The sequence below is a fragment of the Erpetoichthys calabaricus genome, chromosome 1, assembly GCF_900747795.2.
Source record: "Erpetoichthys calabaricus chromosome 1, fErpCal1.3, whole genome shotgun sequence".
In the NCBI taxonomy this organism is placed as follows: Eukaryota; Metazoa; Chordata; class Cladistia; order Polypteriformes; family Polypteridae; genus Erpetoichthys; species Erpetoichthys calabaricus.
This window is the reverse complement of record NC_041394.2, coordinates 279,382,228-279,407,589: the sequence shown is the minus strand read 5'-3', so window position 1 is coordinate 279,407,589 and position 25,362 is coordinate 279,382,228. Positions and strand designations below refer to the sequence as shown.

General features: G+C 40.6%; 2 protein-coding genes across 3 annotated transcripts in view; one reads left to right on the top strand and one right to left on the bottom strand.

Annotated features, from left to right (window-relative positions):
• itpr2 (inositol 1,4,5-trisphosphate receptor, type 2) overlaps positions 1 to 25,362 on the bottom strand; it is a 1,448,083-nt gene that overhangs the window by 426,958 nt on the left and 995,763 nt on the right. The window lies entirely within an intron of this gene.
• The window catches only part of rassf8b (Ras association domain family member 8b), a 214,274-nt gene continuing 206,936 nt past the window's right edge, over positions 18,025 to 25,362 (top strand). Inside the window, exon 1 of one of the 2 annotated variants that reach the window (XM_051930111.1) lies at positions 18,025 to 18,400. The gene's annotated coding sequence lies outside the window, so the exon portion shown is untranslated. Of the gene's footprint in view, positions 18,407 to 25,362 lie in introns of both variants that reach the window. The other variant, XM_028815553.2, reaches the window with a different exon arrangement.

The window sequence follows — 25,362 nt, the reverse complement described above, 5'->3', positions numbered from 1 at the left end:
AGGTAGGTGGCAGCATCCCTCTGGTGGACCTTCCATGTGCACACCTGCAAGGCTGCATGGGAGCTGTAGTCAAAATGGGCTCAGGGTGAGGTGGGCGTTTTGCCAAGACCACTAGAAAGGCAGAAGTGCTAAACCAAAGTGAGCAACACAAGACTCCTTATTCTTATCTTAATTATTATGAACATAGGCATCACAATTACTGCCAATTATATAGAGAAAAGCCAAGCAAAATGACACCTTTTATTGGCTAACTAGAAAGATTACAATATGCAAGCTTTCGAGGCAACTCAGGCAAGATGTAGGCAAGATGCCTGAAGAAGGGGCCTGAGTTGCCTCGAAAGCTTGCATATTGTAATCTTTCTAGTTAGCCAATAAAAGGTGTCATTTTGCTTGGCTTTTCTCTACATTCATAATGGCTAACACGGAACAGCACCCTAGTACTGCCAATTATATAGATATTCACAGAACAAAGGATTTTTATACAGTTCATAATCACATTGAAAGAGCAGTTCAGATGTGGACAGCTCATTCCACCTGCTACTAGCTACACATAAAAAGACTGAAATTTGATGCAACACAGAGGTGAAATTACCAGATGTCATTCACTAGCAGACCTGAGTAAGTGAGAAGAAGCATAGGAACATAAGAGTGCCTCCATATACTACTCTGAAAGCAAGCATCAAGGGTTTGAACATAATGCATGCTGCTACAGGGAGTAGTGGAGTGACCTGAAAAGAGTGATATCTGTTTGTCTTGGCTGGTTGAATGCAAGACGTGTGTTTTGAATCATCACACTGGCTTTTTAGGATATGCAAGTACTCCTGCCAATAAGTTGCAGTAGGTCAAACATGATAGGACAAATACCTGAACCAGAAGTCGTGCTGTACACTACAACATGCTGCAGGATCATGTGGATATTATACAGAGTGAATCTGCATGAGTGAGAGACAGTTGCACTGTGGTTAGTGAAGGGTAGTTGGTCATATATCGTCACCTCAAGGTTGCATACTGACTTGGTAGGAGTTAATGATAATGAGACAAGCTTTACAAAAGTATGATGTTTAATAGTCAGGCTAGGATAACAAGCATTTCCATCTTTACCAGGTTGAGCAAAAGATGGCGTTCCTTCATCCAAGTTGAGATGTTGGTGAGATAAACTGAACAACACATACAGCGGAGTATATTTTATACATTTCAACAGCTAAAACATTTCAATCTTGCATTTTATTATGGAGCTAATGAGTACTTGGGTCCTACTGTAAAAAAAGCCTTAAAGCTTGCTGAATATGCATCCACTTTGAAATAGCAAAAGGTTTCACTTCAAAAAAAACTTGCCTTCCTCATTTCTGAGGCATGCTTGTAACAAAAAAGTAAACTTGAAATAATGCATTTTATCTCTGATACTTGCTATCATTTTCTTGAGGTAAGGATATGTTTCTTGCTCACTTGTTTACTCTCTTGTCTGCACACAGCAGCACCGTGGATGGAGTTATGACAAGCCTGGTAACATAAGGTAATACCTGGACCCTACAGAGGCTGCACAGGTAGTCCAACTTCTCCAGGATGGCACATCATACGTGCCATTGCCAGAAGATTTGCTGTGCCTCCCAACACAGTCTCAAGGGCATGGAGGAGATTCCAGAAGTCAGACAGTTACTCTATGAGAGCTGGACAGGGCCATAGAAGGTCCTCAACCCATCAGCAGGAGTGGTATCTGCTCCTTTGGGCAAGGAGGAACAGGATGAGCACTGCCAGAGCCCACAAAATGACCTCCTGCAGGCCAAACAATCAGAAACAGAATTCATGAGGGTGACTGTAGGGCCCAACGTCCTCTAGTGGGTCCTGTGCTCACTAGCCGGCACTGTGTAGCTCGATTGGCATTTGCCATAGAATACCAGAATTGACAGGTCCACCACTGGTGCCCTGTGCTTTTCCCAGATGAGAACAGGTTCACCCTGAGCACATGTTACAGGCAGCATAACATTCCCAATGGCTTCTGCAAACCTTTTCACGTCTGTCACATCATTCAGCATGACCGGTTTGGTGGTGGGTCAGTGATGGTTTTGGGAGGCATATCCATGGAGGGAGGCACAGACCTCTACAGGCTAGGCAATGGCACCTTGACTGCCATTAGGTATCAGGATGAAATCCTTGCTCCCATTGTCAGACCTTATGCTGGTGCAGTGGGTCCTGGGTTCCTCCTGGTGCACGACAATGCCCAGCCTCATGTGGCAAAAGTATGCATGCAGTTCCTGGAGGATGAAGGAATTGATACCATTGACTTGCCCCCACACTCACCTGACCAATAGAACACCTCTGGGAAATTATGTTTTGGTCTATCTGATGCCACCAGGTTGCACCTCAGACTGTCAGGGAGCTCAGTGATACCCTTGTCCAGATCTGGGAAGAGATCCCCCAGGACACCGTCTGTCGTCTCATTAGGAGCATGCCCCAAAATTGTCAGGCATGCATACAAGCACGTGGGGGCCATGCAAACTACTGAGTACGATTTTAAATTGCTGCAATGAAATTTCGGCAAAATGGACTAGCCTACCACATCATTTTTTCACTTTGTTTTTCAGGGTGTCTTTGAATTCAGCCCTCTGTAGGTTGATAATTTTCATTTCCATTAAACGATGTGGCATCGTTTTGTTCCTAACGCATTACCCAGTTCATATCAATATAAATATCCAGCAGGATTTTTTTCCCATTGAGATCTGATGTGTTTTCAAAGTGTTCCTTTAATTTTTTTCAGAAGTATATTATATATATATATATATGGAAGAGAAGGTCTGTGATACGGTTTGCATATTTGCAGCTGGAGATCCACAAAGGGAGAAAAATGAATCACGTATCATAAAGTAATTTTTTATTCCTGAGCTTTCAACCCCTGCCAGGGGTCTTCATCAGAGGATAATGCTTAGACTTACAAGAATCAAAGGCAATATATAGCAAAAAATTACGTGGAGACTAAGTCAGTGTGATAAGGGGGGTGGGAGTGTACATTTTATTTATTATGAACATGTTCTTCTTAAGTTTGCATATGCTGGATTTATGTCCAAGTGTCTGTTGATGGCGTTCTCATTTGATAGCCAAGATTCAGCCAGCTCTCTGGCACTTTTAGTACTGGCTTTAAATTTTACTTGTACGTTGTCCCAGTTAAATGTATGTCCTGTTGATTTAGTATGCGTATTGATCAATGAAAGTGAGTCCTTTCTTCTGACGGCGTTGCATTCCATCTTTTCACTTCAAATGGATACTCAAAAACATTCATTAATCGGAGCTTACACAGAAGACGCCAAAAAACTCAGCAAACAATCGACTTGAATCAGAACTCCCACCCCACCTGGCACTCAACTCCCTTATCATCCTGGCCAACTCAGGCGTCAGAATAGCAAACAAAACCACAAACAATTTGCGCACGGTCCTCTTTAATGCTAAAAACAAGAAATCGACAGCAGAAACACGAAACACAGTTTATAGTATTCCATGCAGTTCTTGCTCATCGGTATACATAGTACAAACTTCAAAAAGAATCGCAACACGTATACAGGAACATCACAACGCCGTCAGAAGAAAGGACTCACTTTCATTGATCTATATGCATACTAAATCAACAGGACATACATTTAACTGGGACAATGTACAAGTAAAATTCAAGGCCAGTACTAAAAGTGGCAGAGAGCTGGACGAATCTTGGCTATCAAATGAGAACGCCATCAATAGACACTTGGACATAAATCCAGCATATGCAAACTTAAGAAGAACATGCTCATAATAAATAAATTGTACACCCCCCTCCCCCCCCCCATTCTTATCACACTGACTTAGCCACCTCCCCCACCCCCCAACGTAATTTTTTGCTATATATTGTCTTTGATTCTTGTAAGTCTAAGCATTATCCTCTGATGAAGACCTCTGGCAGGGGTTGAAAGCTCAGGAATAAAAATTACTTTATGATACGTGATTCATTTTTCTCCCCTTGTGGATCTCCAGCTGCAAATATTATATATATATATATATATATATATATATATATATATATATATATATATATATATATATATATATATATATATATATATATAAATCAGATTGTGATTCAGACTACGAATACCAAGAATGTAATTACCCCGATCTACATGCTTTCAAATGAACTAACCACATGCCGTGGCACAACGTTAGAGGCTTTGCCTCTAGCGTTGACGTCCGAGGTTCAATTCCCCGAGAGGGGGGTGCAGTGAGTGTGTATGCCTGATGAGCCCAGAATTAGAGCGAAACACGTGTCGCGTACTCTTTGCATTATTTGACAGTAAAAACTATTTCAACCATTCTATGATCTGCTTCTCGCAACTGAAAGAGGGCTCCGTGGCGGATACCTGGTAGGTAACCACCCATACAATCATATTGTGATTCAGACTATGAATGCCATGAATATATATATCTCTGACCATAAGCTTACCACAATATAAAGTGTTAACAATGTGGTTAAAATTATAACTAAAAGTGCTAGACTAAGAAAATGCTGAACACAAAAATACCATGTGATAAATATATCAAAAATTACAGATCTTTAATTATATAATTACAGATTTAAAATAAATTTATTAGGTTTCTTAAATATCTTATTGCCTAAAATCCTTCTGTATGCAAACATATATATATATATATATACACACATATATACATACACACACGTATATATAAATTTATTTATTATGAACATGTTCTACTTAAATTTGCATAGGCTGGGTGCAAACCTAAGTAGAACATGTTCATAATAAATAAAACGTTACGACTTGTAGCCCCCCCAACTCCTGACCCAGCCCCTCCACCCCCCCACCTAATTTTGCTATACAGTATATTTCCTTTGATTCTTGTAAGTCTAAGCATTATCCTCTGATGAAGGCTCCTGTTAGGGGCTGAAAGCTCAGGAATAAAAACTACTTTATGATACGTGATTCATTTTTCTCCCTTTGTGGATCTCCAGCTGCTAATATGCAAACCGTATCACAGACCTTTGCGACGCCGTTAGAAGGAAGGACTCACAATCACAGATCTATACGCATACAAAATTAACAGGACATACATTTAACTGGGACAATGTACAAGTAAGATTTAAGGCAAGTACTAAAAGTGCCAGAGAACTGGCTGAATCTTGGCTATCAGACAAAAACGGCATTAACAGACATTTGGACATAAACCCAGCATATGCAAACTTAAGTAGAACATGTTCATAATAAATAAAATGTTACGACCTGTACCCCAAATGTGTGTATATTGTCACACACATGCGCATGGGAAACAGCTGAAGAGCCTAAACACTAGTAATTCTACGCCAGGCCAGGGGGCAGCGGAGTGTACTGACTATCTCTCTCAGTCCCTTGCGTTCCACGAGGACGCCACTCCCAGTTCCTGCACTGTTGATGTCATTTCCTTTCCAGGCCTTTAAAACTGCCATCTTGCCTCAGTACAGGCAGTTCTGTTCTGGACTCTGCTCTATACATATCGTGTACAAAAAGAAGCAATTTTGCAGCCAAGCATATTATACGGGTGGCTGCCCCAACTCTTTATGATGTCTCTGACTCATTCTTGTTACAGTGGTGTAGTCGGCAGGATACGACTTTCCCAGAAGAAACCGCGAAGGAACCTTGAATATACTCAGGTAGGAGAGTACTGGGGCCATATTTCCGGGTGGGTGGCGTGCTCAGCGGTCCGGAGCAGCACGGTGCAGGCTTCGCTCCCACCAAGGGACAACGAGCCTTTAGTCCTACACAGGGAGAATGTGGAGGAGACCCACTGACGTGGGCTGGTTCCTGGGGGGAAATGAAAAGGGCTTACTATGTTCTCTCAGAGGAGAGGACTGAGCCGCCCGTTGGGACCAAGGTCCCAGAGACATATGGGCTAGCCCCAGACCAGCAGGTAAAACACCTACAAGCTTGGGAATATGATCCGGAGAGATCAACCCGGGAGCAAGCTTATGCTCTCTGGGAGCTAGTGGCTCAATGGCTGAAGCCATTTGAATTAAACACAAGGCAAATTGTGCAGCAGGTGGCCTGCTTTATTTTACTTAAAGGTCTTCCCAGTAATTTTGCCCAGCCGGTCTGGGGAGACTTTCATTCCATGGAAGAATGGAATTGCTCAAGTAAGATCTAAGCCAGCCTCACAATCTGTGAGAGCAGAATGGTCCATAGTGGACTCCGTAGGGATTATGTCCCACTGTATAAGTCCCTTCCATATAAACCGAAGCCTGTCCTGATGTCCCCAGGGCACGGGGTGGGCCGCTCGCGTGGGAGCGCGGAGGGATGCGGGTGGAAGGAGGGAGGACGGTTATTTGCACTTACGAACCCCCTAGCTACTGGTCATATGGGAGTGGTAAAAATCAATGGATTTAGAGTTACAGCCCTTCTAGACTCCGGCAGCAACATCTCTATTGTTGATTGCCGTTATGTACTACCGCAACAGTGGACGAGAAAAAAAAAACAGTATCCGGTGTATACACGGCGAAACATGTTTATATAAAACCACCCTGTGTGTTATAAGCTATGAGGGGTTAGTAAAAAAGTTCTCCGTGGCGGTCCACCCACACCCACCTTCTCCTGTGATCCTAGGGCGGGACTGGTCTGACAGTAAATGCGGTGTACTGATAACTACTCCCCGTAACCCTGTAGGCCTAGTTATAGAAGGGACAAACCCGACTCAGGCTGTTTCCATGCCGTGTAACCTGCCGGAGGAGAGAGATACGGAAGACTCTGAGGAGGACAGGGAGGCTCCTGGGCCGTCACACTTAAACACGTCATCAACCCGGGCCTCGACGAGTCGGGAGGACTCCCCGCCCCTTGAGGTCAGTCCGGACCCTCTCTCCGAAATACTATTTCAATTCAAAAAAACACTGCCATCTTTCAGGAGAGAGCAATGGAATGACGACTCCCTGAAGTTTGCTAAAAATGCAGTCGTGCTTGTCAATGGCCAACGCACTCATCAGCCCATGCCTCGCGGCCCTCACTTTGTACTAAACAACGATCTGTTATATCGAGTACCTGATCATGAGGGCGGAGTGTGGAAGTTGCTGCTAATCCCACAAACCTACCGGCGGCAGGTTTGTGAGTTGGCGCACGCCCACCTCCTGGGAGGCCATTTAGGCACCGAAAAGACTTTAGAGTGGATTAAACTCAGATTTTATTGGCCGGGAATAAATGAGGAGGTTTGCCGTTTTTGCATCTCTTGTCCAGAATGTCAATTATGGCAAATTCCTAGGAGGGACCGCGCTCCTCTCGTTCCCCTCCCCCTGATTGATGTTCCCTTTGAGCGTATTGGGGTCAACATAGTAGGACCTCTGGAGTCCTCGGCCCGAGGACATAAATATATATTAGTCCTTGTAGATTATGCTACCTGATATCCAGAGGTAGTTCCACTGTGCTCTGCCACAACTAAAGCTATCGCACAGGGACTAGTGGGTGTATTTTCAGGTGTCGGGGTCCCTAAAGAAGTCCTTACGGATCAAGGGATGCCCTTTACCTTGGCGACGTTCAAGGAAACGGCCAAGTTACTCAAAATAAAGCACTTAAGGACCACAGTGTATCATCCTCAAACCGATGGTCTTGTCGAGAGGTTCAATCAGACTCTCAAGCAAATGCTGCGCAAGGTGGTCAGTGGGGACGGGAGGAACTGGGATCAGCTCCTCCCCCTCGTGCTCTTTGCTTATCGGGAAGTCCCACAAGCCTCTACGGGGTTCTCCCCTTTTGAACTGTTGTATGGACGACAACCCCGAGGATTATTGGATGTTTTAAAAGAAGGATGGGAAGGAGAGGCTCTTCCCTCTGTCAATATATTAGAGTATATCGTGCAGTTACGCGATCGATTTGGAAAAATCCGACCTATTTTAAAAAGTCACATTGAAGAGGCGCAAGCAGCACAGGCCCACTATTATGATCGTGGCACGGCTCTCCGGGAGTTCCAACCGGGGGATCGGGTCATGGTGTTGGTCCCTACCTCGCATTCTAAGTTGCTTGCCCATTGGCAAGGCCTGTATGAAGTTAAGGAGAGGAAAGGGCTCGTCGATTATTTGGTGAAACAACCCAATCGTCGGCCAAGTGGGCAGGTATATCATGTCAACTTGCTGAAGCCGTGGAAGGAGAGGGATCCCGATCCCTCCTCCGCTCAGCCCCGCTCTTTCTTTGCTCAGAATGATAGCCTTAACTTCAGTCCCGACTTGAATGTTAAACAGAGATGGGAACTCGAGACAGCGATCTTGTCCGTTCCGGAAGTAATGAGTGAGCAACCCGGAAGGATCTCTCCGATTGCGCACAACATAATAACAGAACCCGGAGTTATCGTACGAGAATGCCCATATCGTCATCCCGAAGCAAAGAAGGCAGAAGTGGAGCTTGAGATCAAGCGCATGCTGGAGCTAGGTGTGATTGAGGAAAGTTATAGTCCCTGGTCCAGTCCAATTGTCTTGGTCAGTAAGTCCGACGGGAGTTGGAGGTTTTGCAACAACTTCCATCGACTGAATCAAGTCTCCGAGTTTGCAAACTATGCGACTCTTTAATTCCACCCGGGGGGGTAAACGTTAACATTCAACATTATACATAGTTATTGTCTGTTTTTCACCTGCATTATTATCATTCTTTAATTTAATATTATTTATTATATCAGTATGCTGCTGCTGAAGAATGTGAATTTCCCATTGGGATTAATAAAGTATCTATCTATCTATCTATCTATCTATCTATCTATCCAATGCCTTGCGTGGACGACCTCCTTGAGAGGCTTGGACAAGCGAAATTTTTGACCACACTTGACATGACAAAGGGGTACTGGCACGTTCCTTTAACAGACTCTGCGAAGGCTAAGACCGCGTTTAGCACCCCTAGTTGGCACTGGCAGTACAGGGTCCTCCCATTCGGGTTACATGGGGCTCCGGCAACTTTTCAGCGCCTGGTGGACAGAGTGCTCCGGCCTCATAACACGTTTAGTGCCGCTTATTTGGATGACGTTGTCATATATCTATTCCAGCACATGGAAAGATCACAAGCGGCAGGTGGAAACGGTACTGCGGACAATGGGTGAAGCCGGGCTTCGAATTAACCCAAAGAAGTGTTTCTTTGGATTAAAAGAAGCTAAGTATTTGGGCTACCTGGTGGGTCGTGGTGTCGTGAAGCCACAGTGCTCCAAAGTTAATGTCATATTAAACTGGCCCCGTCCGAATACCAAGCGGCAAGTGCAGGCTTTTCTCGGGTTAGCTGGGTACTACCACCGGTTTGTACCCCAGTTCTCCGAGAGAGCAGCACCCTTGACAGACCTAACAAAGAAGAGGGCTCTAAACCACGTGGTATGGGCTGACAAGACTGCCGCTGCATTTTGTGACCTAAAACAGGCCCTTACATCAGCACCCATATTGAAAGCACCCAACTTTTCACTTCCTTTCATACTCCAGACGGACGCTTCGGACACAGGCCTGTGGGCCGTGCTGAGCCAAAGTGTCGATGGTGTTGAACACCAAGTCATGTACCTGAGCCGGAAACTGCTGTATCGGGAGACCAGGTATGCGGCAGTGGAACGGGAGGCTCTTGCGATAAAATGGGCGATTACGCAGTTGAGGTACTACCTCTTGGGCCGTGAATTTACTCTGATGACGGACCATGCACCTCTCCAGTGGATGGCCCTTCACAAGGAGTCAAATCCGCGGGTCACTAGGTGGTTTCTTGACCTCCAACCATATAAGTTCTCGTTTGTTTACCTGTAAGGGTTCTCTCCATGCCAATGCAGATGCTCTCTCTCGAGTCCACGACCTCTTGGACAGGTCCGCCCGACCTGATGGGTCTGGGCTAAGGGGGGGGCCTTGTCACACATGTGCGCATGGGAAACAGCTGAAGGGCCTAAACACTAGTAATTCTACGCCAGGCCAGGGGGTGGCGGAGTGTACTGACTATCTCTCTCAGTCCCTTGCAGACCTTTCCCGGGAAATCCCGCCTCCTGCCGGCCCCAAGGATGACGTCACTTCCGGGCACGAGGATGCCACTCCCAGTTCCTGCACCGTTGATGTCATTTCCTTTCCAGGCCTTTAAAACTGCCATCTTGCCTCAGTACAGGCAGTTCTGTTCTGGACTCTGCTCTATACACATCGTGTACAAAAAGAAGCAATTTTGCAGCCGAGCATATTATACGGGTGGCTGCCCCAACTCTTTATGATGTCACTGACTCATTCTTGTTACAATAAATTTTATATATATATATATATATATATATACACACACACACACACACTTTTATATTTTGGTTATGATTATTTTCAAATTGACAAGAAATTTCTAAAATAATACAGTTATTAAACTGCAGAAAATAGAAAAAGCCATAGGGTGCATACCATTAACTGGTATGTAATACATAAAGTGTGTTAACAAAAGTTATTAATATGAAAACCCCGTAAACTTCAAATAAATGTACAGACTAATTTAAAATCAATCAGGTATTTGTCCTTTTTCCTATTCAATTGATATATATAAAATACGTTCCCCACAATCCTGAATGGAAAAGCAGAAACAAAAAATGGATAAATGTATGTACTTTTTTTCAATCGCCATAATACAACAAAAGTTCTGTATTAACTTTCCTGCTGTGTTTAATAAACATACATTTATTTCCTATATTTATTACTATTTTTTATATTTGTTACTACCGACTCAACTACAATATCACTCAGCATTGCACACTTATTATAGCATTCATTATGATAATTGCTATACAATAAAGACTGATTGATTGGGCTCTTTGAGCAAAACTATCCTTGTTTTGAGTAACATAGTTCCTCATATAATATTTTCAGGTAGATTAAACTCTATGAGGTATTATTTTTCAATCTAAACTTTAAAATATTAATAATACATATTTAGCATTTTCCACATGTGTTAAAATTTCCATATGAACAACTGTATTCAGCCCTCGGATATTACAGGCATATTTTTGTGTAATGTAGTGAACAGTACTGCACATGGTGTTGCTTTTTCTCTTATTTGAGCACTTAAGGAGAATCAATTTCTCTGTTTATATTTCTGTTCTTAATTTTTTTTCATTGACTTCTTTTTGTTGCAGTGAAAAGAAGTGCAAATGAGAATTTTCTTACAAGTACTGAAGTTGGTCATTGAGTTAATAGGAAATCAAATTCAGGCAATTCCTCCTTTTGCTTACTTTGCAGGTCTCCTGTGTTAGCTGTGAACAGCGAATAAAGCATATGCTGAAAGGCACACTTTGTGATCATAAAGTGAGGCAAGGCCGAGATTAACATATCACACAGAAAGTAATCAGGGAGAAAAACTATTCACAATAAAATAGACACAAAGTAGGATGTATATTAGAGAGAACACTTAGGAGACCCTTCACCAACTGCCATCAATGAAAACAGGAAGATCTAAAACATAAGAAAATGTTTAGACAAGAGAACACTTTTCAGCCAAGTAATGCATATAACAAATTATTACAGACACAATAATTAATTCCTGGCTCAGCCATAGTCTGTATAGTATTAGCACTTTCACCCATGTCATAATGGTTTTTTCTCTGGGTGTTCCAGCTTTAAGTATCCATTAGCTGGTGTTAGCTGGTGACTTTAAAGTGATCTGGTGTGAGTGAATGTGGGTGTAACCTTGCATATGCCACTCCAGGGATGGTGTCTGCCTTTTTAACAAAGCTGACAAAATAGATTTTGCCTTCAGTGGATTGATAATTAGTTTGTTGGCAAAGATCTCAGTCTTAGTTGTCCCTTGAATAAATTCTAGTACAATTCTATTACTTTACAGTTGTACTATTAGTTCATTGCATAAGGAACTTAGTGTTATTTCTGTTTACATTTTTATATCATTTTGAATTTAATATTACATCTATCTATCTATCTATCTGTTTATCATCATTAAGTGCACTTTCCTCAGAAGTGCTTCATATTTGTTAATATCAGTCCATTTCTTGATGTTCACAAGCAACTTTATTCCTAGGACTTCCTTTACTTCATTGACCTTCTCTCATTCAATCAGTCACCTCCATCTCTTATTCCATATTGCAGAATGGCCAAAACATGCAACTTTCTTCTTCTTGATCATGGGTAATTTTTACCCCTTTAGATTTACCAAATATAGAAATTCCTCAATACTATGTTTTACTGTACAAGACATCTTCATCAACACTGTATGCAACCACATTTCAAATGATTGTGTCTACTTCATGTATGCATGAGTGAATGGCCAAGTTTCTCAGCCATACAAATAAATTTCAGCATATATAACATTTGATGATTATCATTTTTTGCTTGGAAATTTATGGACTTTGCTATGAGAATTATTTACATGCTGTTAAATGCCCCCCTGGCTATCTCAATTTTTTTTAAATTTCTGAATTGCATTTTAAATCTGCTGTTATTGTGTGACCCATATATGTAAATGTTCTAATTTATTTTGTGTTTTTTCTATCAGTCTTGAGCCTGCTAGCTGGCACTATCTCATTTCTTGTTAAAAGTGTGTTCCTCTTTCTTCCTTGCATTTATCTTCATACCAAATGACCTCCCCACTTCAATAACATTAGTTAAAATCTGTAATTCTGTTTTTGTATCTGCTGTCAACATAGTGTCATTAGCATATCTTAAGTTATGACATAAACTGGATCAATGCTACTGAAGATGTTCTCAGTATATAAATTAAACACCTATCTGTCTGTCTATCTATCTCATACTGAAAATCTTACCTAATCCTTCAGTTGCACCATGCAATTTAAGAAAAATATGCTAAGATGACTAATACTACTGTATAATCTAATACTACCCATGCACATCAACTTTTTTGCACTTTTCACTTCACCCGCCCTTCAATTAATAGCAAGTGCTGTTAAACATGCAAGGTTACAATTATAAATATCATATACTGTATTAGCACTATACATAATAACAGTTATATCCATCCATCCATTATCCAACCCGCTATATCCTAACTACAGGGTCATGGGGGTCTGCTGGAGCCAATCCCTGCCAACACAGGGTGCAAGGCAGGAAACAAACCCCGGGCAGGGCGCCAGCCCACCGCAGGGCAATAACAGTTATATCAAATACAGTTAATATATAAATGATATATCTATTAAAATTGTAATGATGTGTTAACAATTAATGAATAACTAAGGATGTTTTACAATATTGGGCGGCACGGTGGCGCAGTGGTAGCGCTGCTGCCTCGCAGTTAGGAGACCCGGGTTCGCTTCCCGGGTCCACCCTGCGTGGAGTTTGCATGTTCTCCCCGTGTCTGCGTGGGTTTCCTCCGGGCGCTCCGGTTTCCTCCCACAGTCCAAAGACATGCAGGTTAGGTGGATTGGTGATTCTAAATTGGCCCTAGTGTGTGCTTGGTGTGTGGGTGTGTTTGTGTGTGTCCTGCGGTGGGTTGGCACCCTGCCCGGGATTGGTTCCCTGCCTTGTGCCCTGTGTTGGCTGGGATTGGCTCCAGCAGAACCCCGTGACCCTGTGTTCGGATTCAGCGGGTTGGAAAATGGATGGATGGATGTTTTACAATATTAAACTAATACTATGACAGTGAAGTTATAATTAAATAGATTGGACAGTCACGCAATGCAATGATCAAAGGAAATTTATGAAACGCTCTAAAAAAATGTTGTTTATGTACATTAGTCTGAAGTTATTCACAAATCCATTTCAAAGGCTTTATACGGCCACAAAACCACTGTGAGGGCTCTATTGTACAAAAAAAAAACATTTAAAGCAACACTCAAGCTTCTCGGGAGAGACATTCTCCAAAAATGTTGCAAACAGGAAATTTCACAGTTTTCCATATAACCACAAGGAATTGTAAAAAAACATCTAGAAATCTGCAGGGCTCAGTTGCCATAGCAAATGTCACTGCTCATTCCCCTACTATCTGAAGACTATAGGTAAAATTGGATTCATGAGATCATTAGTACAGTATAAATCACTGCTGACCAAAAAGGAGACATATACCTGCATTACTTTTGCCATCCATCCATCCATCCATCCATCCATCCATTGTCTCCCGCTTATCCGAGGTCGGGTTGCGGGGGCAGCAGCTTGAGCAGAGATGCCCAGACTTCCCTCTCCCCGGCCACTTCTTCTAGCTCTTCCGGGAGAATCCCAAGGCGTTCCCAGGCCAGTCGAGAGACATAGTCCCTCCAGCGTGTCCTGGGTCTTCCCCGGGGCCTCCTCCCGGTTGGACGTGCCCGGAACACCTCACCAGGGAGGTGTCCAGGGGGCATCCTGATCAGATGCCCGAGCCACCTCATCTGACTCCTCTCGATGCGGAGGAGCAGCGGCTCTACTCTGAGCCCCTCCCGGATGACTGAGCTTCTCACCCTATCTTTAAGGGAAAGCCCAGACACCCTGCGGAGGAAACTCATTTCAGCCGCTTGTATTCGCGATCTCGTTCTTTCGGTCACTACCCATAGCTCATGACCATAGGTGAGGGTAGGAACATAGATCGACTGGTAAATTGAGAGCTTCGCCTTGCGGCTCAGCTCCTTTTTCACCACGACAGACCGATGCAATGCCCGCATTACTGCGGATGCCGCACCGATCCGCCTGTCGATCTCACGCTCCATTCTTCCCTCACTCGTGAACAAGACCCCGAGATACTTGAACTCCTCCACTTGGGGCAGGATCTCGCTACCAACCCTGAGAGGGCACTCCACCCTTTTCCGGCTGAGGACCATGGTCTCGGATTTGGAGGTGCTGATTCTCATCCCAGCCGCTTCACACTCGGCTGCGAACCGATCCAGAGAGAGCTGAAGATCACGGCCTGATGAAGCAAACAGGACAACATCATCTGCAAAAAGCAGTGACCCAATCCTGAGCCCACCAAACTGGACCCTCTCAACACCCTGGCTGCTACTTTTGCCATGATACTTATTTTACAGACTAGTCAAAAGTGAAACCTTTTGGCTATATTGGGCTATATTATGTTTGCTTTCCACAATAGAAATCTCAATTCAAAGCTGTTTACCTCTGAAGAAGAATTCCAGTTATAAGATAATAGGAGTGTAAATATTGTTAGTTAGGTAAGTTAATGTTAATGTTTATCAAGCATGGTGGTGCACACTCACACAATGGGCCAAACATCTCTGTACAAACAGTACAGATAAAAGGAGAATGCCACACGTGGAATGAGGTCATCAGTGGAGTCCCTCATATCTTGTCATGAGACCATTACTTGTTGTTATCTATAGTAATGACATTGACTCTGGTATAGCTAGCAAACCTGTGAAATTTGTAAATGATATTAAAACTGGCGGAATCGAGTGTATATATACACTAGCTGTGTAAGCCCATGCTTTTAAAAGCCGGGGTCCTAGAAACTATTCAAATCGTCAGAAAAAAAACTGAAATGTAGCGATGTCATTTAATTGAAAGGGACTACTCTGGGCAACTCTCTCCTAGGAGGATTCATTTTGCAGATGTGTTTGCATCGCTTGTTCATTAGTGGTGGGAGGAAAAGTAAAAGGGATACCGTTTTGCCAAAGTTAGCAGCTAATCGACTGTCTTTCTTTGGAGGTTTCGTTTTGCTGACGTGCTGGCCCCACTTGTGTTATTAGTGGCTAAATGAGTTCACCGACTTCACCTCTCACTTCCGGGCCAGACAGACAGACACAAATTTATATGTAGACGTTTATATAGAAGATATACTGTATATTTATACACACTATATATAAAGCAGAACCATGTTGCTTCCATGAAAAGAAAAAAGAGCCTGGATAGCTATAAGACAAAGCGTGAAAAATAGTAAATTGTTCAAATTAATTGTAATAAAAGCCTCAAGACCAGTGGTCTTCAAATTTGAAGTTACAGTATAATTACAGTTTATGAAAGGAAAGCTTTGGTGACCAGTTGATAGAAAGCACACAGGTTTTTCTCAGGAGTCCGTGGATTCTGAAATATTTTTTGTTTATTGTATTAGCAGCTAGAAATAGCTTAATATACTGCATTCATATTTTAAATTATTTATTTAATAACATACAGGTATATAAACACACATATACTGTATGTTACTATGCATATATTAAATATTGTTTTGTGTCTTTTTGTGTTATATTTTAACTGTGCCGTAATTGTGGAAGATCCCTTTGGTACTGTAAACAGAGGTGTACTGTTTAATTTTAATGTATTATGAGCATGTTGGTGTGCTCCACCAATCAGCACACAAATTCTTTTCAGAGATTTTTTATTTTCAAAAAGTATCAATGTTTTATTTTAAAAGAGACATGTGATATTTGTCATGTTAGGAATAAACAGCTATTCTGCTTGTTTCCAGAATTCCAGGCTAATATTAATCACTCATTATATTATTTAGAAAGGAGAGAGAGAGAGAGACAGACAGAAGTCCAAGGCTTCCCTTACCCTCACTTGTGTCTGTCCCAAGTCATCACAGTTATAAAACATTCATTTAAGGCATTTCAGGATGGGTTTTGTTTCCTTCATCGGTCGAAAGTGAGTGGTTAACCTTTGCAGAAGAATTCCGGTTAAAAGACAGTAGGAGTCTTGATTATAATTGATTAGGTACGTTAAAGGTAACGTTTAACAAGTTCTTTGTTGTATACAGTATAGCAGCATTTTGCATAACACCTCCCAAAGGCACCTCAGAAATACGTATCCATAACGTTTCCATGTATTTTTTAAGTCGGAGCACAAGCAGATTATGCTTAAGGCCCCAGTGTAAGAAAATCTGAATTAACAGAGGACAGCCCAGTGTTCCTTATGCACTACGGCACGCTGTCGCATAATATAATCTTAAATCATAAGATGTACTGAATATCGTACTGCAAAAAAAAAAAAAAGAATACCTTCTATAGCCTAAAAATTAACCCGAGAATACGGAATTCATGCCCAGCGGCTGTCTTACTTGAAACTCCGTGTTGGATTGATACATCTGGATGGATGGCCCAAATAGTACCACGTGGTTTGTACACAAGGTGGGTGTTGTCTCTTTAAGAGACTAATTCACCCACCTGTATAAATTGGCCTAGACAAGGTCATTAGCCAGGTGTGTGACGTTGTTAACGACTAATTGGTTGTTGCAGTGAGAAAGTAAAATCTACGTCCCTCAAATATCCACTTTTACGTGATACAATGAGGCTTGTCACGTTTTTCTTTAGTCCATCCATCCATCCATCCATCCATTTTCCAACCCGCTGAATCCGAACACAGGGTCACGGGGGTCTGCTGGAGCCAATCCCAGCCAACACAGGGCACAAGGCAGGAACCAATCCCGGGCAGGGTGCCAACCCACCACAGGGCTCTTTTCACGATATTGTTAGATTGATTTGCCATACGTTATTGTTGCACCGTTTATAAGATTTTTTCCCCCCATTTCACTAGTTTTTGAAAGGTTTTGTGGGGTTTTACTGCACATTACGCAGTTCATTTGTATTCCTGTTTTAATGGAAGCTTTGACGAGTCGTATTGTATTTATTTACTTTTTGTAATAAACTTTATGACTCCATAAAGTCAGGAGCATTTATTATATTAAATATCGGACTTGTGCTACATTTGCAATTACGAGCATTGCATCGGACTGCTATGGTCCTCGTCCTCCTATTTCCCAAAGCTTTGCGAGTTTTGGTTAATTAATTAGCCGTTTGTAAACTTCATGGGTTTGTGAGTGTGCCCTAGTACATCGTCCACAGAGGAATCCTGCCTTGTGCCCCAATGTTGCCTCAATCCTAAACTGAGATTTGGCGTTTTAAATCAATGTATGCGTGCTAAGACCTACCAGCTTCATTAGAATGATTAGATGCAGCAAAAGCTAATTCTGCATTTTCATAACATACGAATTGTACACGTACGCTGAGCAGGGCAAGTAGTTTTATTTATTTATTTTTGTAATGTCCAGCACGTCGCCGCTGCACACCGCACTGACGAACCCGTGGGCTCTGCGAAAGCCAGCACTAGCCGCGCGGGGGAGCACGAGCGCCTTGGCCGTTTTGTGATCTCCCACAATTCAGCGCTGCGCCCCAGTTCCGTTACAATGTATTTACACGCAAGAGTCGAAGCAGCAGTGAGAGAGGAGAGTGAGTAGCGGGCACGGCGTGTAAGCGCGGATTCAGAACGACTGGTGGACCGCGACTCTGGATAAGTTTCTTCGCAGGCAGCACGATCTCTGGCAGCTCTTCCGAATTATTACATCTCTTTATTTTTCTTCTGCTGCTTTTTGAATTCAAGGGAGTTATCTTCTTTCCATTGATAACTGATGTTGCGGAAAGAAATACTCTTTGAAGAATTTTAGGTCACGATAAATAGAAAGGAACAACAATAACAACTTGGCAGCCTGGAGAGGAGTTTAACCAATAAGTCGCTGACATTGTGAAGTTGGAATAACGGGGCACGGAACCGGAGTTCGCGGCAACTGTACGGGTTAGTGTACTGTTTATACTGGTTAAGTTATAGGCGCAGTGAAGATAAAGTTTTTATAACTGCAGATAAAAAGCTATATGAATATCTATTTGTATATGTCTAATTATACACGTTAAGTTTGAATGTGCATTTTAGTATTAACGTATTCTAATAGTGAAATTGTGCGTGCAAGTAAATTTACTACTTAGGTATTAAATGTATTTTTTTCTCGCTACGAAGCTTTGCAAAATGGGAATGTTATTCAGAAGGGAAAATTGTTACGCAATTCTGTACTCCCCTAGGTTTTGCCCCGATTGCGCATCCGCTCGTGAATATCATGCATGTGTACCTGTAATATTTTATGCTCTTGTTCATATACAGATTCATCTAACTTTTGATTTTTAGTATGAGCCTTTGAAATCACTGACGGGTAATACCCAACACAGAACTTTGAAATTTTTTTAATTTCTAAACGATATGGACATTAGCAAGTGGGGTATTTAGTGAATTCATTCTAATTTATACAGTGTCATTAACCGCATGTACCATCATAAGGCGCTTGTACGGTGCGTGTGGCTCCAGTGATGGTAATACAAATATTCTCGGAATGATCGATTCTGGTAACGATGTGGCTGTAGTTGTCTGTGAGAAGACTTCTAACAAACTTGTAGTTTATTTTAAATGACCCCACATGCAAAATCTGTGAGCATCATTACTGTGAGCATTTCTTTAGTAAGGCTTGCTATTGGGCACGTGGTATGGAAGTACCATATCCACATCATTGGAGAACAATGCAGATCGCTCTTTTCTGGAATGGAATGCATGCTTACCCATGCTGTAAAGTAAAAGTTGCCATTACTTTCAAAGATTCCGATTCCTTTTGTGATTTCAGATCAGAAGGCTGAATCTTTAACTACTATTCAAAAGGTAGTTTTGAGTTTTTTCTCTCAGGAAAATGGGATTAACATTCAGTGCTTGGGTTGCTTTAAAAATAGATGTTTGTTTACATAACAAATAATAAAACACGTAAAAAGAAACGCACTACAAATGCTGTCATACTGTATGTGGAGAGCTAGTGGCTAACCCCTGTCTATTTATATTACAGTAGGTACTTATTGGTCACGGATGAATGGAATCCTGATTTTTTTTTTTTTTTTTTTAAAGGTTACTTGTGTAGAAAAGGTATGAGAACAGTGCCAAGAAGGCCTGTCAGGCAAATGTCTGTCTCCACAGCACATGGAAAGGTGTGCATGTCCAGAGCAGAGAGTTTGTGCAGGAGGCATTGCATGATTGTTGTCAATGAAAAGGAATTAGGTTATTTTATGTGTGGCAAACTGGGTTATTTCACTATTAATATTTATTATTACTGTATTTTATTATAACAGTTATTATAATGGGCTAACTCTTTAACCCTCATCAACATAAAATCAACATTAAATTGAATATATAATTTTAAAATGTATAGTGGGATGGATCTTATAAATCAATTTGTTTCCACTTTTCTGTCATACTAGTGCGTTGGTGTTGCTCATTGAATCGGTCACTGTGCAATATAGAGTCCAACACCTTAGCTTATAGGTGGTCCTATGGATAAGAAGGTGGTTTAGATGGTATAAGATGCTACAAGTAATAATAAGCATGTAATGTGCCTTGGGGTGTGTTTACACTGCAACTTGTATATAAACACTTAATGAAATACAGAAAAAAGATTGGTTTATTGACTGGATGTTAATAGATTAAAAGGCTAGTATTATTACAGTTTATTCTTCAGGATGAGTATCTTTGTTGTTGACATAGTAGAGAAGTTGCTCCTCGTACAGTGCAAAATTACTGACCAGCACGATATTGTTACCATTCACTAGCACATGTTTCTCAGCTGTTGCTGACGCTCTAGCAGCAGACTTCAAAGCTATGCTGTAAATGAAAATCATGGCAGGAGAACAAAGCCTTGCAATTTTGCTGGTGTTCAGTCTATATGCTCCAGATGTGAAAGTTCCTGGTAGTGGCAGTACAGGCAGTGGGCTTGAGATACTGTAACTTGAATGAGCAACTTTGCCAGTGAAAGTGATGCCTTTTTTTGTAGACTAAGGGACTGAAATTAGGGCTGAGTCAGATTTACTAACTTCCCCTTGATTTTAAGGGGAAAAGAGCATGGCTACAAGCTTTTATGATGTTCTATGGGTCTTAAAATAAATAAATAAACTTTCAGCTTATAAGCTGGACAATGTTACAAAAGAATTGGACAAGAAGCTGCCGATGGTCAATGTGTAACCCTAATCACACTGCCTATATTTTATATATATATATATTGTGAATTTCCCCTTGGGATTAATAAAGTATCTATCTATCTGATAGATAATCTGTAAATATTACATAATGCTAGTGTATGAATCTTGCTGTCATGGAAGGCACTATACTTGTCTAAGATATGCTGTTGAACCTTCATACTGCAGTATAGTTGATCAGTAAGCCAGGTGTGCAAATGATATTACAATATAGGCTCCAGCTGTGAGTGTTTATATCATTTATTTGTATATATTCATTATTTTCTATTCATGCGTGCTTTGCTGAAATTATCACCCAATTAAAATATGTATGACTTGTGTCTAGAGTGTGAGTGCACTTGACATTTAACAAGACTGAAACAGCCTTTATCATTGTAAGCGAACTGTTGTTCTCTATACTGAAATGTTAAGGTATCCGTGTAAAATGTTAAGCTTCATAGTGTGACCTTTTTTTTTTTTTTTTTTCTTAAAAGAAAAAAAAAAAAAACAATTTTAACAGGCTTATTTTAATTGGTCAGTTTTAGTCATGTTGGTTAAATATCAATTGAATGTGGTGTTTGTCTTTTCTGCTCTGTTATCAGTACTATTTTTAAATTCTGTTTACAATAAAGGTTATCTTGTTTACTATGGATTTCTGCTATCTTGTAACTTAATTTGCTGTCCAGTGTTGTATTCTTATTTGCTTTGTAAATTGCTTTACCATGCTCTGTTAGAGTAAAAAGAACAATTTTGGGCTGCCATATCCACTTCAGTTATTTATGCAAATTTTGCAGATTATTTCTTAGTTGAACTGTACTTTTATCTCCAGTTCTTGGAATTATTTTGGATTTTTACTGTTGTCCTTTCTGGTGTTTTGTTCCAGCTCTGAGCCTCAACTGAATTATCTTTCTTTTTTTTTTTTTTTTTTTATATAAATATATATATATATAAAGGATGGATGGAAATACTTTTTTAAGTTGACTTTTATCTAGTAAAGCTGAGGCTCTCCCATGACTGATAATTGTGTTTCTTGTGTTTAGAATATGTGATGCTGAACCTGCCATCTTTACTCTATCCATCTGCCCAGCTGGGTCATTTAACTCTACCTCTTTTGTTATTCTTTGAAATGCAGGCATACAGTATGAGTCTGGCATGTCTACTTTTAGCTTCTGAGAGATGTGTTTTATAGTAGTTTACTTTTTCTTCTTGTCAGTTGGTTAAATGATTTGATAGCAAGAGGTCTCCTACTGTCTTGAATTTCAAGGAGGAATGCAGGAGGATTTCAGTACAACTCAGAAAAGTTGAAAGATTTTCTAACTGGCTTTATTTTAGAAATATGCAGCAACCATGTACCTACACGTTTTAAGTGGGGACTATTAACAAGGCAGTTCTGTAGTACATTTCAAAGTCACAGACTACCTGAAAGGAAAAGCAAAACATATTTGTGCAGCTAATAACTGGTGAGGTAAATGAAGAAATTACACATGCAACTATTTGATTCTTTCTTTCTTGGTGTGGTTTTTTTTTTTTTTTTTTTTTTTTAATTTTAAAAGGAATTCGGCTAGTTTCTCAATTTTACATTCTGAGCTCTTTTGTTCATGAAAACTTTAAACTGTACATCCTAATCTTTTGCAAAATAGTTTTGTAAAGTGCTACATTGTAGTGTTCAGTGTGAAAGGCACTATAAATAAGGGGCAGTTAATTCTAAAAAATTTTGTAAGTTTAGAGAACTGTACATTTAAAGAAACTGATCTCTTTATGGTAGCACAGTACACATTAACTGATTTATAATATACAGCGTTAATCGTACAACCACATCACAGATGAACGGATTTTAACTAGTGGTGATTTTTTTTTTTTTTTTTTGTTATGCTTTTTTTTTATCTTTAAATTCTTCCAACCTTTATGGACTAAATTTTGAGACAGGAGATGCCTTCTTTAAGTGCCTCCCCAGTTGAACTATCACCTCAGCTTGCACCACTGGGTAAATATTTTTTCATTACTTATTCCTAGTTATAAATCACTGAAAAAGTTCCTTTCTTGAAATTGTGAACACCAAGTTACAGTTAGAAATCTACCAAATAATCCTTTGTATTATAGCACTGGTAATCATGACCTTTTAGAGAGTAGTGATGTTAGATATGCAAGTAACAATTTTACTGTAATGTGTTATGTGCACAAATCATATTTAATAGTAATATTTAATTTCTCACATATCCATTCATTCTCTGAACCTCCTTAATCCAAGTTTCACTGTAGTTGGAACTTATCTTGGCAACATCAAAGGAAACAACCAAGTCTATATGGATCAATTTCCTGCCATTTATAGGTAGCTAGTACATTTTAAATAATGTACTGCAAATGGCAATTTAGATTAGATTAGGCATTTAAGATTTTACCTTTTTTCCTTTTACCTTCATCTGATCATTTTTGTTCACAGGAATGCATTTCAAAATCTTTCCATCACCTTAAAATGAACCACTAGGTGGTAGAACCCTCTATTACAGAGACCTAGCTGATCTTCCTCATTTGATGAGATTAGGTCTGAAGAACAAACCCAACAACCAGTCAGCAGCAAATTGATTTTGGAAAATCAACAGTATTGCATTTTGCTGACATATGATGTAGTTACAGTGGCATTGTGTAAAAAAAAAAAAAAAAAAAAAAACTCTGAGCAAAAGCAAATTAATGGAGCAGCATCTGATTTCTCATAAGGCTACTCTGAACTAACCTTCACTTTGCTGTGAATGTAATCACTTTTGATTAGGCAGCATATTTAACAACACCATGTTTGGGGGAGGGCAGTTCAGTGCACAGTAGTGTAGTGCTCCTGTCTCATAGCCAGCCCCACTTTCAATGCCTGCCAGAAGCATGGCTGTGCTCAGATGACATTCTCTCTGCATGTTTTGATTTACCCCATGATGACCCACATTTCTCCCACATGCATGTAAGGAACTTGTGCCATGCAATGGACTGACACCCATTGTGGCACTAGTCTCCAACTTTATCTGACTCTAGGACACTGAAATTGAATAAGAGTTTGGAAACTGAATGAATAAACTAAGTGGGAAAGTAGAACGTTGTGGAATTTTTATAAAATATTTACCTGAATGCCAGTGACAGCTACACCTTTTTATTTTTTTCCCCTTCAAAATAGCCAGACCGTTAGCTCACATTTCATTCTCTAAGTTTAGATTCATTTTTTAAAACACCAGAATCTACTGTTGAAGTGATTGAAGGCACCATACCATTGTGTTCAGTCCTTCTTAATCCAGTTCAAAGTCATGAGATGTACAAGGCACACAACATTCCTGCACAGAGCACCAGTCCATCATAGGCCCAATCGCAAAGGGACAATTTGACTATATCAGTTAACCTAATGCACATCTTTTGGTAAGTGGGAGAAAAACTCATGCAGACACAGAGAAAATGCAAGCTCCACATAGGCAACATCCAGACAGCAGTTTCTTTGGTGTAGCCCTGCTAATCACTGCACCAGGCTCTGCTTGAAGGCAACTATTGCCTTAAAGGAGGAGGACCCAAGGAACAGACAACAGTGAGAAATCTTTCTCTTCAACTACATTATGTTTTATGCATAGTACTAACAGTACTTTTTTATTTTAACATTTTTGATTTGGAGACTATGGTCAGACTTTTTTTTTTTTTTTTTTTTTTTTTTTTTTTTGTTTAGCTAAAGTAAATTTTAAAATTATCATATGAACACATCAAGTTGATTGAGACGCTGACATGAGCCAGTCATTTATCTGTGTGATTAATAAACCAGCTGTGCCCAATACTAGGTTCAGGAGAGCCTCAGCCAAACCTGGCAACATTTGGCACATGGCCGAAAGCACCCCAGGATGGTAGAGCAGTTATTACAAAGCCTATGCACCCACAATAGACCAAGGCAGAATTATCAGTCAGCCTTTACAGGAAATTTTGCCCTTAAGAGAGGTCCTCCACTGAGATTCTAGTCCTGGAAGGCTTTGCTTCCTGCAGGTATTTGTGCAAGCACATTTACTTAATTAGAAGCCACTTCCTTCTGTTAATGAGATTGTTAAACAAATTAGATGGCTTACAGCATTAATGCAACCAGTGAAAATCTGCAAACTATTTAGTGGGCAGTAGTGAACTACTATCCATCAACTTATTTTCTTTTTAAATGTTCAAACAGCCGTCTTATGACAAATATTTGTAGGTATAAATGGCTACAAATTAGCTCATCCACTGTTGGCTACCATGCTGCTTACACCTTGGTGTTAAATACAAACTGGTTAAGAAAAAAAAAATCTTAACTAGCAAGCAAACTAAAATGAGGCAGACACAATTAGTGTGATAGAACAAATCAGATACTAGCAAAGTTTGTCAGTCCCACTCACCCAAATTTACTAAAATAAACACTGGTCAACAAGCATTTTGCTACTGGGATTCTTTCATCTGTACTTTAACAAATTTCACTTGCTGACTCCAAATCTGAAAACCATTTTCGTCCAGCACGTCTCATTTTTTTGTTATGATGTTCCAGGCCTTGGACAACTAGGGTGACTGGACAGTAAAGGCGATGCGTTTCAGCATTTAAAAAATAAGTTTGGTCTCAAAGTGAAGCCAAAATTAAGGAAGGTGTTTTTGTTGGCCCTGAAATATGTGAACTGATGCTTGACGATGAGTTCAAAAGGAAACTGAAGCAAACTGAATCAGCACCCTCATTCGAGC